The following is an 18,854-nucleotide window of genomic DNA, read 5'->3' on the forward strand; positions in this document are numbered from 1 at the left end:
GTTTCTCATAGTTTTCTGGTGGGTCTTTATCAAATTCCATTCATCCATTACGCTGATTAATCTCCCTCCCTCCCGTTCACTCTGATACTTATTCTCACACTCACACACACAGAGAGAGTTCAGAATTCCTAGGGAAACTGGTGTGTTTTGTGCAAACTTATTCTGTTGGGGTTGAGTCTTTCTGCTACCTCAGCTCCTTGGCATTCTCACAAGGCCTTTCTCTTTTTCCTTGGGGCAAACATGTCATTGCTACCTTTTGAGACTTGGCTTAGAATATAGAGTAACAGTGTAGTAAGGGACCTTGGGAGTCTTGTAATCCAACTCTTTGCTTGAGCAGGAAACCCTAGACCAGGGGTGGGCAACCTTGGCTCTTTTATGACTCGTGGACTTCAATTCCCAGAATTCCTGAGCCAGCATGGCTCAGCTTGGAAACCTCTCCCTTTCCCCTCAGCATGGCTGGCTCAGGGATTCTGGGAGTTGAAGTCCATGAGTCATAAAAGAGCCAAGGTTGCCTACCCCTGCCCTATACCGTTCCGGACAAGTGGCTGTCCAGTCTCTTCTTGAAAATCTCCAGTGATGGAGCACCCACCACTTCCAGAGGCAAGCCATTCCAATGATGAATTGTTGTCACTGTCAGGAGATTTCTCCTTAGTTCTAGGTTGGGTCTGTCTTTTTATCAGAAGCTGATTAAAAGCAGTGTAACCAGGGTCTGAATCTTGGACTTTCTCCATTTTTCTTCTTTTTCTAACCCATTTCCACATCCTGCACAGCCACAGTTCCTCCTGAATTTGAATGCCTTCCCCTGTTGTCTGCCTCTTTGCTTTAGGTTACCGCTGACCCATTCCTGTTGCTTGCAGCTGTTCATCAGCAGCACCCAGCTCTCAATCTCTGTTTTTTATCTTTTCTTGAACTTCCAGTCCTTTGGCAAGGACAGGAAGAAAGGAAGGAGAGGCGAGACTGGCAGCCATTCTGCGAAGGACGGGGGAGCCACAGTAAGGCCATAGAGCAGACGTGAATCAGGGACCCCGTCCTCAAAGGGGTGCAGCCGAGCCCAGGCTGGGGAGGCGGTTCAAGAATTTTAAGGCCCCTCTTTTTCCAAGGTCTCAAGCAGACTTCCTCAAGGTCGGCAACTGTAACGTGTGAATTTCACTCCTTCCATGAAGATCACAAGGCAGAGCATCACCTCAGCTAACCACCCAAGAAAGCAGGACTCTTGAAACAGGCATTGTCTCAAAAGGAAACTTTTATTAAGGGTCAGTGACAGTAGGGAAGTCAGGGCGAGATCTGGGGGAAATCCCGCTTGAACCATAGAATTAAACCAGCAACATTCCTCCATCCACCAAAGTCATAATATCCATTTGAAATCCAGCCAATCCACAGGTGGCACGATGTGCAGGTAATTGGCATAGTTGGTGCGCATCTCAAGGTCTTTTCTGGCTTCTGTTTCTCTGCAACCGTCTCTCTGATAAAGGAGACACATTCCTTTCTCAAAGGGATGGAGGCAGGAGGAGAGAGTAGAAAGGGAAAGTTATCCCAAGCGAAAGCCATTATTTCCCCTTCCCCCAGGTCACAGGGGTAGGCAACCTTGGCTCTTTTATGACTTGTGGACTTCAACTCCCAGAATTCCTGAGCCAGCCACCCTGAGGAGAAAGAGAGGTTTCCAAGCTGAGCCATGCTGGCTCAGGAATTCTGGGAGTTGGAGTCCACGAGTCATGAGGGGGCCATAGTTCCCCCATGCTGGCTCAGGAATTCTGGGAGTTGGAGTCCACGAGTCATGAGGGGGCCATAGTTCCCCCATGCTGGCTCAGGAATTCTGGGAGTTGAAGTCCACGAGTCATAAAAGAGCCAAGGTTGCCTACCCCTGCCCCAGGATAATGGCAGGCCCCAAAACAAGAGCACAAGAGTATATATGCAAGGAAGACAATAAGGATTTGGGGACCTGACCGTGACTTATGACCCTTTTTCACTCTTACGACCATGGCAACATCCCCAGGGTCAAGCGATTTACGTTCGGCTGCTTGACAGACGGTTCATGTTTATGACGGTCACAGTGTCCCAGGATCATGTGAGGGTATTTTGAGATCTTCTCACAAGCAAAATCGATGGGGGAAGCCAGATCCCCTTAACAGCCATGTTACTAGTTTAACAATTGCAGTGATTCACTTCACAACTGTAGCAAGAAAAGTCGTAAAATGGGGCAAAACTCACTGAACCAATTTCTCACTTAGCAACATAAATTCTGGGCTCAGTTGTGGTTGTAAGTCGAGGACTTAGCTGTATTGGAAATGGGGGTTCACTTGGGGCACAGTGTTGTTTTTCCAGCAGATTTTCCAAGAAATGAGAACCTGCGTTCCTCTCCACCTGTCTGTGCCAAAAAAACCCCCAGAAAATGAACAAAGGACCCTCCTTTTTTATTGCCTGTTGCTGCATGACAAGGGGTCGTCTTCTAAATTGTGGATTGGAACACACAATCATTTCTTGCAATCTTGGGTTTAATATTCAAATATCATATTGCAGGTTGAGGAAAATATCCAAGGTGCATCCGTGACGGTGGTGCAACAGTCAGAACTTCGAGGACAGCTCATGAGTCACTTTTTCCGAGGCGGTCATAACTTGGAATCGTTGTTAAACAATTGTAAAAGTTGAGGACTAACTGTATATTTCCCACCAGGTTCTGCCCTGCCCTTCTTGTTGCAGCAGTAAATTTAAAGGCATCTTTTAAAATTAGTGGACAGGTGGAAGGAGAGAAATGGCCTTCCCCAATTGGAAGGTCTCTTCAAGTGGGCCAAGGGCTGTGGAAACTCCTAGCCCTACGGCTCTCAAGGATGCCAGGCTGGAGAAGGCATCCTTTGCAACCCCAGCCCTTCGCCAGGTCCTGTCAGGTGGCAAGGGGCACGGAGCATCCCCGTCTGGCACCTGAGACTGACAGCATCTCCAATTCCAGGGCACGCGACCTTTTTCAAAAATAAATGCACAAAGGAGATGGGTTAAAGTGAATGGGGGAGGCGGGGAGAGACACCTTTAGCTGAAGTAAGGCTGTGTAAGTTCTGTTTCTCAGGTAAACAAAGGACCCTACGGACATTGGCGACTTGGCCATTGAAAGGGGGGGAGGCCAAGGGGGAAATAAGGTGGCTGGGCTGCAAAGATGCTTGAGAGATTGGCATGGACAAAAAATGAAGCCTTCGAACACTGGATGGGTTGGGGGGAGGGGTACAGAGGACCCTTTTGAGATGTAGAGCAGGTGTTTTCAAACTTGGCCACTTTAAGACTTGGGGACTTCAACTCCCAGAATTCGTCAGCATGCCGAAGTCCCCAAGTGGCATAATAGAGTTGGAAGGGACCTTGAAGATCTTCTAGTCCAACCCCTTGCTCACGCAGGAGACCCTATACCATTCCAGACAAGTGGGTATCCAGATTCTTCTTAAAAGTCTCCAGTGATGGAGCGCCCACAATCTCTGAAGGCAACCTCTTCCGTTGGTTGATTGCTCTTACCATTAGGAAATGTATCCTTAGTCTAGGTTGCTTCTCTCCTTGGTTAGTTTCCAACCATCATTTCTTGTCTTGCTTTTTGATGCTTTGGAGAACAGGTTGATCCCCTCGTCTCTGTAGAAACCCCTCAAATATTGGAACACTGCTGTCATGCCTCCCCTAGTCCTTTTCATTGGATAGACACACATACAAGTCTTAAAGTTGCCAAGTTTGGAGACCCCTGATGTAGAGAAAGGAGAAAGGGTGGTTCAAAAGCACAAAATGGGGTATAATTTGAAACTGTGAGGTAGGCAAAGACAGCCTCCGTTCAGCTGCTTTTTTGTTCTGACTCCCTTTTGGAAGCAGAGAGACCCTCTGCTCCCCTTCTGCAATTCAGGGTGGGCACCGCTGCCCCCGTTGCTTTGAATGTACTGCTCCTTCGCTTCACTTGGTTAGAATTAGAGGCACCTCTCTTCTGAGTTGCAACTTAGGCGGGATCCGTGGGATGTGGGCAGGAAAGTCAAGATGGCAGGCGCCACAATGCCATCTGGGCTCCACCTGTGTTTGGGGTGCATCCCTTTGATCCCAGCTGCCATCTGGACTTCCTTTGCTGCATCCTTGGGGACACTCCCGGTTGCCACTGTTTTACGGTGCTAAAGAAAACTTTGATTTCCCCCCCCCCTAAGCATTGAGGCGATGCTACTCGGCCCTTGGAATGAATGTAACATACCAATTTCCGTTTAATAGGGTACACTGCAATTTTAACATATTTGTGAATGATTTGCCTTTTATTTTTCCTTTTTTCTTTTAGAACAAGCTTTATATATATTCTGTAGAGTCAATTGAAGTATAATTCTTAAGGATCATTCGAAGACGCCTACAAAATCTTGTATATTTTTAAGTGTGCCAATTTGTAAAATATTTTGTAAGTGTATATTTTTCTTAGGAAAGTGCTGTGAAGTGTTTGTATGTGTGCGGTTCCCCTTTTTGGCACTCCTCCAAGGTGCTAATAAAAGGATGTATACTTCAAAGGTTTCTGGTTTTAAAAACCAAAATACAAAGAAAAAAAATTAAACTTTTGTTGGGAATTTTGTAATAAAAAGAAATGTTGTGAAAGAGTGTAGTGATATCGTGTAAAGGAAACTGGAAAAAAAATTTGTGAGCGCTTTGCTGTTTTATAGATCCTCCTGTAAATTATTCTTGTAATATTTTCGGTTTTGTTGTTCTTGTTGCAAAGGTTTTAAATATTTGTGACTGACTCTGTACGGTGAAAACGTCATATTGTTAACTTGCTGAGTTTTGTTATATTGTTTATGGAATAAATAAAAATAAAAAAATCTCGTTTTAAGATGATGTAAGCGAAGAAATTAAGGTCCCATTTTTTTGAATACAGTATCAGTCTAGTGCAGGGGTAGGCAACCTCGGCTCTTTTATGACTCATGGACTTCAATTCTGGGAGTTGAAGTCCAGAATTGAAGTCCATGAGTCATAAAAGAGCCGAGGTTGCCTACCCCTGGTCTAGTGGCAGAACACGATTCTAAACTTCGCAGGTGATTTTTGTTTGAACTTGAGTTCCAAACGCTCTAAATCAGCGTTTCTCAACTTTGGCTACTTGAAGATATGTGGACTTCAATTCCCAGAATTCCACAGCGAGGGTTGAGAAACACTGCTCTAAATCACAAATGTAAATGCTTTAGCTGGGTGAAGAAACAAAATTGCTAATAGCCTGCTCTTATTTGGTACTTATTCTCCTCAGATAACTTAATGCTATATCCTAGTGCAGGGGTCTCCAAACGTGGCAACTTGAAGACTTGTGGACTTCATGGCTGGCTGAGGAATTCTGGGAGTTGAAGTCCACAAGTCTTCAAGTTGCCAAGTTTGGAGATCCCTGTCCTAGTGGAAACAGTATTTTATTTTTTTCTTGGCAACAATTCTTCCAGTAATTTCCCCATCTTGTTTCCTCTTTTGCTCTGTATTCAACAATCAGACCTGGAGATCCTTCTCCTCCAAATAGCTTCCGAAGCACCCAATCAAATGGCTGGATAATGATTTTTGTGAGAAAAACTATCCCTAACTAGTTGGCTGTCTGACAGTGCGAATCTTCTCCAAATGTGCAAAGGTCCATTGAGGTCAGCGGACGTTACTTCCAGGTATATCGGAAAGGGAATATGGCCATTTTAAACACAACTTGATTGTGGCTACGCATTGCCATAAAGTGCTGTATTTAGCTTTGACTTTCCATGCTGGATGAGCCTGGTGATCAATAATTACTACGTAGCATGGATAGAGAAACCAGCTGATTCAATAAGCCATGGTTAAACCACTTTTGCCAGGTTTACTGGAATTCAGAGAGTTCTACCCACAGCTTCTCCTTTGTAATCTTTGGGGACATCTTTACCATGGGATCTGAAGACCAACACCCTACTGGGAAAACCAGAGGAAAATGAAATCTTGCTCCCTGCCCTCAGGTGACAGCCATCTCCCCTTTTCATACTTTCTCTTGCCAACCATCTTCTGCAGCAAATTCTTCAAGCCATTATAATGTTCATCATGCCTGTCCTCATGGCAGTGGCTGGAATAACCTGTTTCAAACTGTTGCATTAGGAAGGGTAGGCACCCTTGGCTCTTTTATGACTGGTGGACGTCAACTCCCAGAATTCCTGAGCCAGCAATGCTGAGGGGAAAGGGAGAGGTTTCCAAGCTAAGCCAGGTTGGCTCAGGAATTCTGGGAGTTGAAGTCCACCAGTCATGAAGGGGCCATAGTTCCCCCATGCTGGCTCAGGAATTCTGGGAGTTGAAGTCCACCAGTCATGAGGGGGCCATAGTTCCCCCATGCTTGCTCAAGACTTCTGGGAGTTGAAGTCCACCAGTCATGAGGGGGCCATAGTTCCCCCATGCTGGCTCAGGAATTCTGGGAGTTGAAGACACATATCTTAAAGTTGCCGTTGAAGCCCACATATTTTAAAGAAGCCCAGGTTGGAAAACATTGCCTTAGGACAGGGGTAGGCAATCTTGGCCCCTTCATGACTTGTGGACTTCAACTCCCAGAATTCCTGAGCCAGCATGGCTCAGCATGGAAACCTCTTCCTTTCCCCTCAGCATGGCTGGCTCAGGAATTCTGGGAGTTGAAGTCTACGCGTCATAAAGCGGCCTAGGGCAGGGCTAGGCAACCTTGGCTCTTTTATGACTGGTGGACTTCAACTCCCAGAATTCCTGAGCCAGCATGAGGGAAACTTTGCCCCCCCCCTCATGACTTGGGGACTTCAACTCCCAGAATTCCTGAGCCAGCATGGCTCAGCTTGGAAACCTCTCCCTTTCCCCTCAGCATGGCTGGCTCAGGAATTCTGGGAGTTGAAGTCCACGAGTCATAAAAGAGCCAAGGTTGCCTACCCCTGCAACTAGGACTTCTCAGTTAAGGGCTACATCCCCAAAGTGGCAGATACTGTGAAGACAAAGATGACCGTTATTTTTAGAGCATTTACATGCCATTCAAACCAGAGATAGACAGAATAATGGGCTGGTTCTCCGGTCCTCTTTTCAATAGCTTTCCATTCGGTCAGAATTGGGTTATTTTTCAAGAAAACAATCCACAATTGCCTGGCAAAGAAAGAAAAGGGGGGGGTGTCTGGCTGTTGGGTGGCAGCCACCCTCTTGACTATTTGACACCCATCCTTTGTGGACATTCCTGCTTGGAAGTCCTGCAAGCAAGACTTTGGTGGATTACAGACAACCTGGGCATTCTGGTGTTAGAGTCCGAAAAAAAAAAAAAGGCAGATGTCTCTCTTATGTCACCAAAACTGATACTCCAGATTTCACCTCTCCTAATCTGTCGCAATACAGGTAGTCCTCAATTTACAATAGTTTGTTTAGTGACCGTTCCAAGTTACATCAACACTGAAAAATATAACTTATGACCGTTTTTCACAGATACGACCTTTGCAGCACCCCCATGGTCACGTGATCAACATTTCGATGCTTGGCAGCTGACTCACATTTATAACAGTCGCAGTGGCATACACTTATTGGATAAAAACCTGAATGAGGGATCCTTGGGACTCTCTGAGCTTGGTTGTCCCAAAGTTTCTTTTTCAAAAGGCTGGTGGTTGCAGCCATCTTTGTTTCTCCTCGAAGATGTTTCATTTCTTATCCAAGAAGCTTCTTCAGTTCTGAATGAAGAAGCTTGAAGTCAGAAGTCTGAAGAAGCTTTCTGGATGAGAAGTGAAACTTCTTCAAGGAAAAACAAAGGAAGTCCAGTTGCCTTTTGAAAAAGCATCTTTGGGACAACCAGGATCGGACTGACTGAGAATCTCCATAGACATTCTGAGCTTGGTTGTTTTCCTGCAGACTTTTCATTACCCAACTAGGTAACATCATCAGTGCTAGCCTTGAACACAACTGACTTTCTAAAAACGTTAATCAGTTCCAAATAATGAGGGGTCCACATTGTTCTTCAAGACAATTTCCCCAACTAACATAAGCAGAGAGGTTCTCCAAATGAGCAATCAGATAGTTAGCCAACGTTTTGTAATTTCCCAATTCCAGAAGGATTTCTTAGGGCAGTGGTTCTCAACCCCATTTGGGGTCGAACGACCATTTTCCGGGGGTCGCCAAACAACGCGATCCACCATTTTTTTCCCCCAGGGGGCACCCCCATGCGCAGCGCGCACGCGCGACGGCGCCCCCTGGGGGGAAAAAATGGCGGACTGCGTTGTTTGGCGACCCCCGGAAAATGGTCCTTCGACCCCAAATGGGGTCGCGACCCAAAGGTTGAGAACCGCTGTCTTAGGGTGTAAAAGATGGTGAGACAAGTAGAAGGCAAAAAAAAAAAACCACCATCAAATAATAATTACCTATAAAATGGAGAAACTCTTTTTACACATTGCACCCGTACGCATCCTTCCCATGCTTTTCAAAGCTTACACAGAGTACTCCTTTTAGTCTAGTTTAATCTAGTGAAAAGAAAGACTAGAGGTGACATGATAGCAGTGTTCCAATATCTCAGGGGCTGCCAGAAACAAGAGGAGGGGTCAACTTATTTTCCAAAACACCTGAGGGCAGGACAAGAAGCAACGGATGGAAACTAACCAAGGAGAGAAGCAACCTAGAACCAAGGAGAAACTTCCTGAGAGTGAGAACAATTAACCAGTGGAACAGCTTGCAACCAGAAGTTGCAGGTGCTGCATCACTGGAGGTTTTTAAGAAGAAATGGGACAGCCTCTTGTCTGAAATGGTATAGGGTCTCCTGCTTGTGCAAGGAGTTGGACTAGATGACCTCCAACGTTTCTTCCAACTATGATGAAGAAGAAGAAGAAGAAGAAGAAGAAGATTGACCAGTTTATACCCTCAAAGGGTTGGCTTGTGACCAACTGGATTCCTGGGACATTCTTGATCACCAAAGTTTATGTCGTCATTTTCAGCCTTTTTATCCCTCAGTTGCCCTTTGATCTTTTCTTGGTCTTTGGCATGTCATTATCTGAGCTTCCGGAAGTAGCATGCTGTTGCATTTCTGTGCACCTGCTTCTTTAGGGGGAGCTAAGAGCACTTCATTCGGCTGACCATTCATCATAGACTTCGTTAAGCCCATTGTCCGTCAGGATTAGTAGAAAAGATCACTTGCTGGGAGGGTCCGCAAAGAGGGAATATTCCTTGCAAAGCTGGATATTTCTCTGGTTCAGCTAGCCTCGGTTGTCGTGGGTCCATAAATGCATTTTCTGCATTTTCTGTCTCTACAGGTGTGTAGGTGGGAAAGTGTGCTGTGATGCATCTAAAAAGGAAGCAGAACTTCAGTCAGGAAGCCACAGCTGCCATCTTGGCACACGGTCCTCATGACCCTCTCTGGTGGCCACATCTGAATTCTGCTTTTTTTTTTTCTTTTTCAGATTGAATTTCTAGGCAGATGTGGGCATGGTGCCAAGAAAGCCCTGGCTGCAGTCGCTCCTGTCTTTATCTACTAAGAAGGCCTATTATGTATATACTACTAAAACTCTCTTTGTGTTTCTCTGTTTGTGCCCTCAAGTTAGCCAACTAGTAAATGATACCGCAACAATTTTTGAACCAAGGTACCTAAAATCTGCAATTTAAAGAAGGCATTAAAAAAAATCTGACTCCTGTGGAATTGAAACTTCCATTATGTTCATATCAGTTTTATTCACAAAGCTGTGGCCTTTGCAGCATCCCTGTGGTCACGTGATTGTGATTTCCTATGCTCCCTGCCAGCTTCCCCTAAGCGAGGTCAATTGGAAAGCCTGCAGGATGCCGCTCCTACTCCCATTGGTTTTTTGCCCACATAGTCCTTCTGTTTAGGTAAGTAAATATTGATTTATTATTGAAGTTCATTTGAAATTCGTTTGCCATTACAATTAAAGGCAGTCCTCACCTTACATCTATTCATTTAGTGACTGCTCGAATTTACGAAGGCATTAAAAGTGACCTATGACCGTTTTTCACAGTTACTCCTTTGCAGCATCATTATGATCCTGTGATCAAAATTCAGATGTTTAGCAATTGGTTCATATTTATGACGGTCGCAGTGTGCCGGGGTCACGTAATCCCCTTGTGTGACCTTCTGACAAGCAAAGTCAATGGGGAAGCCAGATTCACTTAACAACCATGTTACTAACTTAACAACAAATGTGTCACTTAGCAAGAGAAATGTTGGGCTCCACTGTGGTTGTACTATCAAACATCCACATCTGCCTATCCCAGGTCCTTGGGAAGCATTCTATAGGTCAGTGGTGGCGAACCTGTGGCACGGGTGCCAGAGGCGGCACTCGGAGCCCTCTCTGTGGGCACGCGTGCCATCGCCCCAGCCCCACCTGCCCCTGTGGCCAGCAGCCCCCTTGGAGGAGATTCGTCCCCAGGCTCGCTCTGCACAGAGTAGTGCAGCCGAGAACATGGCAGCCGGGCAGCAGGGACAAGACTCCGCCCTCATGCCCCTTTGCGTGCAGATGCGGCTGTGGGGCGCGGGCAGAAGGCGTGGCTGCCATGGCGCTGCAGGGCCACCTGGGCGATCTGCTGTGGCAGGCAGTGGAGGCGGTAGGTGGCCCTGCCGGCAAATGGGGTGGGGGCGGAGCGGGGGCGGGCAGGGAGTCAGGTGGGGTGGTTTGTCTCTAAAAGGTTTGTCATCACTGCTATAGGTAGATAAAAATGGCAAATCCAACCCAAACTGTGCAACCAACCATAACAATATTAAATTTATATGCCACCCAATTCCCAAGGACTTTAGATTTTTGTTAACCTACATTGTACGAATGCAGCAGGCACTGAGGGATGGCGTGAGAAACAGTGTTGGTGAACAAATGAATCCTAAGCTCATTTTAGAGCCGTAATCAGGGTGAATGCTGAGAGAAAATCTTCAAGAGAAGTTAGTGATGTCTACACTAGGAGCAGCCAAACCAAGAGCAGACAGGACCTGTGGCTTGGAGGTGACGGTCAACATGGGGCCAGACAATGCCATCTTCTGGTACTTTTTGACTGAGTTCCTGGGGGGGGGGTATTCATCCAACCAAAGTAGTAGAGAAACTATCTTTTGGGGGGGGGCATTGTCACTAAGCGACCATCATAAGTTGAGATCTACCTATATTCATTTGGGCTTTGCCACTAATTAATATGAACATAACGTTGATCTTTGAAACTTATGTTTAAAGACGAGGTGGGGTGAGCGCATGTTTCCTGACCGGCCTTTGGTTTGCCTGCCTTGATCCCAGGAATTTCCCTGCTGCTGTTCAACAGGCGCAGAGCTAGAGGCAAATGGCTGCTGCAAATGAATAACAGAATAACAGAGTCGGAAAGGACCTTGGAGGTCTTCTAGTCCAGGGCTTTCCAACCAGTGGCATGGGTACCACCTGTGGTACATTGGCACCTGGCAGGTGGTACAAGACCATCCTAGAAAAGTGGTAGCGGGGGAGGGGAATGAGCTGAACCGGTGGCAGCACCGCACAAGCCTGAGCGAGAGATGGCTGGAGCTACAGGGCTGTCAAGGCTCAGCGGAAGCACCAGGATCAGCACCAGGCTCCAGCTGGAGCTCGGCGCTGATCCTGGTGCTTCTGCTGAGCTCTGAAGAAGCATCAATCAGCTGGAAAGCAGCACTGATCCTGGCGCTTCTGCTGAGCCCAGAAGAAGCGCCGATCAGCTGGAATGTTGCAGCATCTCCAGGTCTTGTGATTTACATTCAGATGCTTGGCAACTGACTCATATTTACGACGGTTGCAGTGTCCCAGGGTCATGTGAAGTGACCAAAACCTGCTGCAACCACCCAGCAGACGGGGGGAATAAAAACCAACCCCCCCCACTCCACCCCCACTGCCAATCCTCAACAGAAATGTTCACAACAGTGAAAACCTCGGACAGGAGGAAGAACGCAGCCGGGTGGGCAGGCAGGTATCTTGCTTGGCTGTGGCTTGGGGAGCACTTTTTTCAGTGCCATTGTAACTTCAAACAGTCACTAAGCGAACTGTTGTAAGTCGAGGACTACCTGTACTTTATCACTTTTTTCCTTTTTTCTTTTCTTTTCTTTTTTTGGGTCATCAAGTTTTTGACACCTTGCTAGGCGACTGATGGTACTCAGATGTTGCCATATCCTAAAAGTGGCACAATGGGTGAAAAGGTTGAAAAGCCCTGGACTAGATACACCCAGTTCCTGCAACCGTTCTTCGTATGTTTTAGCCTCCAACCCCCTAATCATCCTTGTTGCTCTTCTATGCATTCTTTCCTGGGTCTCAACATCTTTTTTATAATATAGTGACCAAAACTGGATGCAGTAGTCCAGATGTGGTCTTACTCAGGATCATGCCTGGCCTAAATGGGGGAGCTTCTTGTTTTCCAGCCTTCATCTCAGTGCCAATCGCCCCACTCACTCACATCATTCAAAGGGGGTGGCGAAGGAGTCACCTGCTCTGTTGGGTGCTCTGGAGAGGAACATAAAGAGCAAGAAAAGGGGATTATTCTGGACTTTTTTAAAAAGAAAAATCATGCAGTTGTTATTAAGCAATGTGGATGGCACATAAGAGCTGATATACATGTGCACAGCGCCCTCTACTGGATGGCATTGGTATCAGTCATCTTGTCATTTTACACCACAACTGATGTGCTTGCTTCTCGCATTGAGGTTTAACCTGAAGCTGCTATTTAATCCCCAGAAGCAGGTCTGGATTCCCACATTGTGCTAAACAACAATGCAGTCAGGCTTGGTTTGAGCTTGCGGTGTGACTCCAACCACTAAAGCTTGTGACCTGTGGTTTATGACTTAAGAGGCTTGTAAGTACCCACCCACTGCCTTATTGAATAAATTATCTTTATAGTCGAAATACGATGCACAAACCCATTCGCTGAAAAAAATCCTAAATGCTTGCCCTTCCTCATCAAGAAAAAGATAAGTTGATCTTAATAAATAAAATTATTATTAAAGGAATCAGGCTATCGTCAACTAAAGGTTCTAGCTGATGTTAAGAACCAGAAATATCTTGGCATCTGGCCCGCTAAAATTGCAGGAAGCAAATATGAACCAAGCATCCTGTTTCAATTTGCTATGGTTGCTATTTCATCTGTAAGTCCAGTCAACAAGGTATAGTGGAGTTCAATATAAATGACACTGAGGTGGAATACTAAGCCTCCTGTCATAAATGTGTTCCAGATAGTCCTCACTTAATAACTGGTCACTGAGTGGCTGTTCAAAATTATGACGGAATCCCCCCCCAAAAAAATTAATAACAGAATAACAGAGTTGGAAGGGACCTTTGAGGTCATCTAGTCCAACCCCCTGCTCAGGCAGGAAACCCTATACCATTTCAGACAGTTGGCTCTCCAGTCTCTTCTTAAAAACCTCCAGGGTTGGAGCATTCACCGCTTCTGGAGGCAGGTTGTTCCACTGATTAATTGTTCTCACTGTCAGGAAGTTCTAGGTTGCTCCTCTCCTTGATTGGTTTCCATCCATTGCTTCTTGTCCTGCCTTGAGACCCAGTTCCAGAGTTCAGATGGTGGCTCTTTCCCCAGCAGTCACATGACTGCATTTTGCGCACTTGGAACCTGCCTTACCTTTAAGGCTGTTTGCAGTCTTCCATGGTCATGTGACCAGGGCTTTTTTGTTGTTGTTGTAGAACAGTGATTCTCAACCTTTCTAATGCCGTGACCCCATAATACAGTTCCCCATGTTGTGGTGACCCCCAAGTGGGTGTGGCCACCAATAAGAGGGAGTAGGACAGCTAGGGAAAAGGGAAAAAAATGGCGGACAGTGTGGTTTGGCGACCCCCGTGAAATGGTCATTCGACCCCAAATGGGATCCCGACCCACAGGTTGAGAACCACTGCTGTAGAACATACTGGAACAGAGTTCCGGCACCTTTTTTCGATGGATTTTCCAAAGTTGCGTTCTTTTCCTATTGTTTTCCTTCCTATCCTCGTTTGCTTTTGAAAATGCCCTGCTGGCGGTATGGTGTGAGTGGGGTTCCCCCCCCAGCGCTTTCTGCCTCCTCTAGGAGGAGCCACAAGGCACCAGAGCACCACAGCCAGAGCATGGCTTGATTGGCTGGGTTGGACCACACAGTGTGGAAACCAAGAGTGGCGGTGGGAGACACGTAAACATGGAGACCATCTTTCACGAGAGGGTGAGCGAGCCTTTTGCCCTCCCCTACAGAAGGTGGGGTGTGAGGTTAAAAAGAGGCGAAGTGAGAGGAAAGAAGGGCGGCTGGAGTGGAAGCTTGCCCGACAGCAAAACTTTGCTGTTTCGGTTCCTTGGTTAATTCAAAGGCTGGGATGTCTACGAAAATCTCCTTTTAGTCTTTTATACTTTATATTCAAACTGCAGAGGGGGAGAATAAGAATAAAGCCAATGTCTTGTGATTTGGAGGTATTATTATTAATAATAATAACATATTAATTATGGTCAGATGTAAAGGTGGACCTACAGTATGAGGTTTAATCAGATCTATTTATTAAATTTGGGTTTAACTTAAAGGTAAACTAAAAGTAATCTGTTCACTGACAAAGTTTCAACTTTAATTTGTTTCAAGCCAATATCCATATTAAACTCCAAATGTACATTTTTCCACCTTGTTTGACAACTTCTTAAAAATAATTCAATCTTTTACAAGCAACCAAATTTTGTTTTATTGGGCCAATTTCATTCCACATAGAAAGCTGGCATTTCTACTCATTAAACTAAATAATAATAATAATAATAATAGTAGTAGTAAAGTTGGAAGGGACCTTGGAGGTCATCTAGTCCAACCCCCTGCTCGGGCAGGAAACCCTACACCATTTCGAACAAATGGCTGTCCAGTCTCTTTTTAAAAACTTCCAGTGTTGGAGCATTTACTGCTTCTGGAGGCAAGCTGTTCCACTGATTAATTGTTCTCACTGTCAGGAAGTTTCTCCTTAGTTCTAGGTTGCTTCTCTCCTTGATTAGTTTCCACCCATTGCTTCTTGTCCTGCCTTCAGGTGCATGGGCATTGCCAATGGTAAATGTGCCAAGAGATTAATAAAATGCCTTCTTGTAATTCACCCCAGAACTGTCAGTTTTGAAAATCCAGCGAATGAAACGGGAAATTGAGTTTAAAAAGTAAGTAGAAAATTAATTTTGTTCCTAACCGAAACAACCAATGAATCTTATTTTTATTTGTGGGAGGATGTCGTATCAATTCATTTATTGTTTTAGGGAGTTACAAATTTCCAAATCTCTAAAGTAACGAGTCTGGATTTATACTCTCATTGAATTGTAAATTTATCAAATGGCCCAGCTGCCAAAAACCTCTACAGCCCATCAGTCAAAGCTTAACATTTTAAGTTGCCAGATCTTTCGGTGATCTGGTTTGACAAGTACGTCACTTATAGCCCTGAGTCTCCAGGTCACAGTTTTGAAACCTGAGAATTTGGGTCGAATCTGTTAATTGACTATTTGGTTTGATGAATCAACTAACAAGATTTTTTTTAGATTTGAGTACTTAAACAAGACCTCCAAAATAATCAATCAACATTTCTTTAAAATGGTGATTATTTTTAATATAGTAATTACAAAAACTGCAGATGGCAGGGCTTTTTTAAAAAAAGGCATTCACTCTTCACTCTCACACAGGAAATTACGTTTGTGTGTATATAATAAGATGCACTATCAAAACCCAAAATACGCTTCCCTCTCAAAATTGTTTTATTGATATGCAAATTGTAGGAATTCAACTTGATTTAGCTAATAAATTACAATTTATTTCACTGAATGAGAGCCTTCCTCCACTTTGAACTAGGCACTTTGCCCATCTTTAGCTGTGAGATGAGTGTTTTTATTTTATTTCCCGATATAGGAGCCCCAGAAAGCAAATCACCCATCATAAAAGACAAATTTTCTAGATCCCTAGTTTCCTAAATTTTATCTGCATGTATCTCTTACAGACCAATGCTATGATAGCACACTGTAGCTAAAGAATCTTTCATTATGTTTCTCTACCTTGATAACTTTAATTCCTGTAATTGCCCAACCACATACAGGCAGTCCTTGACTTATGACTATAGTTGGGACCAGCTTCCACTGTAAGTTGTTGAGGTTGTAAGTTGAGTCAAACCCAATTTCATGACGATATTTAGAATGGTTAAGCAAATCACACCAGTTATTGTGAATTCACAGTCATTAAGTGATCACTGCAGTTGGAAATTGAATCCATTCTTCCAAATGAATCCATTCTTCCAAATGAGAGTTTTTTTGCCAGAACCAGCAGAAAGTCACAAATTGCAATATTATGACCACAGAACACTGCAATTGGTTGTAAATGTGAGCTGGTTGCCAAGCGCATGAATGGGAATCACACTTACATGGGGATAGTGCAATGGTCCTAAGATTTGACTTTTTTCAGCTCATAACTTTGAACGGTGGGTAAATTAATGGCCATAGGTTGAGGACTCCCTGTAGTTGAGGACTCCCTTCCAGAGCTACAACCAAGTGGGACTCTGCATGACACAATGTCAGTGGTGTCAACTTCCACACAGGATGGAATCAGTGGTAACATGTCAGGCCTAGTAAGATGTTGAGTTGTGACAGTTCCCATTTTCTCAGCCTCTTTGTCTTAGCAAATATTATTGTTCTGGCCAGATGTTCATATTTTGTCATTATTCCAACAGACTGAAGCAAATTTCAAAGGGAGATGTGAGTGCTGCTTTCTTGCAATTGCCATCAGGCTGAGAAAGCAAAATTAAAAAGTACAGGCTCTGTTCCGGTCCCTCAAATTAATCTCAGCACTGGGAACTTGATGGGCACCTCTAAGTATTTTTGCAATAGGAGGGAAGTATTGTGCTACTTTCCCCTGATATTTTTTAAATCTCAATTGAGTCTACAGCCCTAAATTTCTAGTGATCTCCATCCAGGTATTGATCATAATGGATCTTGCTTAGATGCAAGGATGGCTAGGTATTACCAGGGCAGATCCATTTCATTGGCTCAGTTGAGAGGACATTTTTGCTTCATTCCTGATTTATTCCTTTTACAACTGACTGCGACCACCAATTTCAGAATAAATTATAGCTGTAACATCTACAACCACATTCTACCTGGCTGTTATAATTACGAAGCCCAGCAGAGGGGAAGTGGTTAGGCTACATCCAGCCTCAAACTAGCTTGAGCAAAGCAGATGATACCACAAGGCAGAGATTAAGAGATGGTCAATTTAATCTGGAGCACATTAGTTCAAGCTACAAATCAAAGCATCCTTACATCTGCAACAACTGTTCCACTGTTTTAGAATATATGCCAGCACACAGAAAGCTGAAATACTAGAGCAATACCAGAAAAGATAAAAAGGATATGCAAAACATTTCAAATTTAAAATGGGGAAGATCGAAACTGTTTCACATTTGAATTAGATATTTTAAATATTTTGTGTATTTCACAAACAAAACTTAAAAGATCCTCTTTTCTGCTCATCTGGTCCAAAACCTGACAGCGTTTCTTCATTTAAAAGTAATTCCTGTCTACGGCAATATTAGTATAGCAGATAAACCTTTCTTCTCATGTCAACGGAGAGATTATTTCACCATTGCTCATATAATTAGCATTACAAATATGCATCAGTCTTCTCCAGCTGGTGTCCTAAAGATGACAATGCTGGCAACAGATCACATTTGTTGAGATGCCACAGATCTGAAGAAAGTAGGTTTATGGCAACTGTACTAACTTCATGTATTAGAATTGATATAAATGTTGCTATTTGATACACAAATTATCCAAAATATGGAAATTAGGGAAATGGCATCTAAAAGACAACTTTGGTGAGCTACAATCCACTTGATTGCATGTGAATTGATTCCTGAATTATCAATAGTGAAATGAAAAGCTGGAGGTAAGAGGAAGACAATTACTGACCAATTGTGTAAAAAAAGGCAGATTTCTTTTCTGTTTTGCATCAATGGACTGATGAACTGATACAGGGAGATAAAAGAATAAATCCTGACATGGTTTAATCCATGAGAAATGTGTGGACCTTCCTGATAGATTCAGGGTGAGTGTATTTTTGCAAGACTTTTGCTCAACCAAAGAGGAATCATTTGGGGAGGCCATTCCTGACTTCCATTTTTCTTTTCTGGTTTGGCCAAGGCAGGCAGCCAGGCCCGGCTGTGGATGATGGGGAGCTTCGTGCGCTTGAACCTGATCCGCAAGCCCCAGGGAGAGGGAGGCGGGTCTGGATACAGCTGTGCAAGAGACGGAATTGGACTTTCTTCTCACAACCCAGCCGCGCTTCGAGGCCTCCATCTTTCCCAAAACTTTCCGACTTCCGGACCCATCATGCTGCACCCACGAGGAAGTCAGTCTGGTCACCTGTTCCGGCGGCGGAGGAAGAGGGATGCAGCCCATCCTCCAGGTAGGCACTGCGAAAAGTGAAAGGGGGTTGAAAAAAAAAAAGGCATCTGGTTGGCTGGGGCGGATAGGTGTTGTAGTCCACACCCACCCCTATCGCTTGCAAAGTCTGACGGGGAGGGAATCGATGAGGTTGCAGGCACCTGTAAACCCCTCCATTCCCCCCCCCCGTTTACAGAGCGGGAGGCGGCCCGGGCTGTGGATGATGGGTCTTGGAGTCCCGCGGGAAGACGAGAGCCGCAGGGACCAAACGGCCTTTCCGAACTGAAGCGGCTTCTCTGGCATCGGAGAGAGATTCGTGGGCGCTTTTTTCCGCCTTGGGGATAAGCCCCTCGAGCCGACCCGGAGACCCCCACCCGGCCTCAGCTTGGTTCGCCTTCAAAATGGCCGCCCAGTGGCAGCCAGCGCATAGGGCCACTCCCTCCTGGCGCTCCGGACTCTATGATCCCCTCGCCTTTCCTTTCCGCTCTGCGCCATTCCAGCCGCTCCCTTCGGCCGAGCAACGTGACGGGAGAGGGGGACGGCGGGCCCAGTGAGCATGCGCACGCCGCGGGGCG

At 45.1% G+C, this 18,854-nt stretch overlaps 1 long non-coding RNA gene across 1 annotated transcript; it reads right to left on the reverse strand.

The window, feature by feature from the left end:
* Positions 1 to 17,094: 17,094 nt before the first annotated feature.
* On the reverse strand, positions 17,095 to 18,793 carry LOC120299620. Its single transcript, XR_005554454.1, has 2 exons — positions 18,441 to 18,793; positions 17,095 to 18,308 (listed from the first exon to the last, which is right to left on the reverse strand). It is a non-coding gene; the product is annotated as an uncharacterized LOC120299620 (long non-coding RNA).
* Positions 18,794 to 18,854: the final 61 nt, after the last annotated feature.

Source organism: Crotalus tigris, unplaced genomic scaffold (assembly GCF_016545835.1).
Source record: "Crotalus tigris isolate CLP2741 ecotype Arizona unplaced genomic scaffold, ASM1654583v1 scf7180000024303.721469, whole genome shotgun sequence".
NCBI classification, from domain to species: Eukaryota; Metazoa; Chordata; class Lepidosauria; order Squamata; family Viperidae; genus Crotalus; species Crotalus tigris.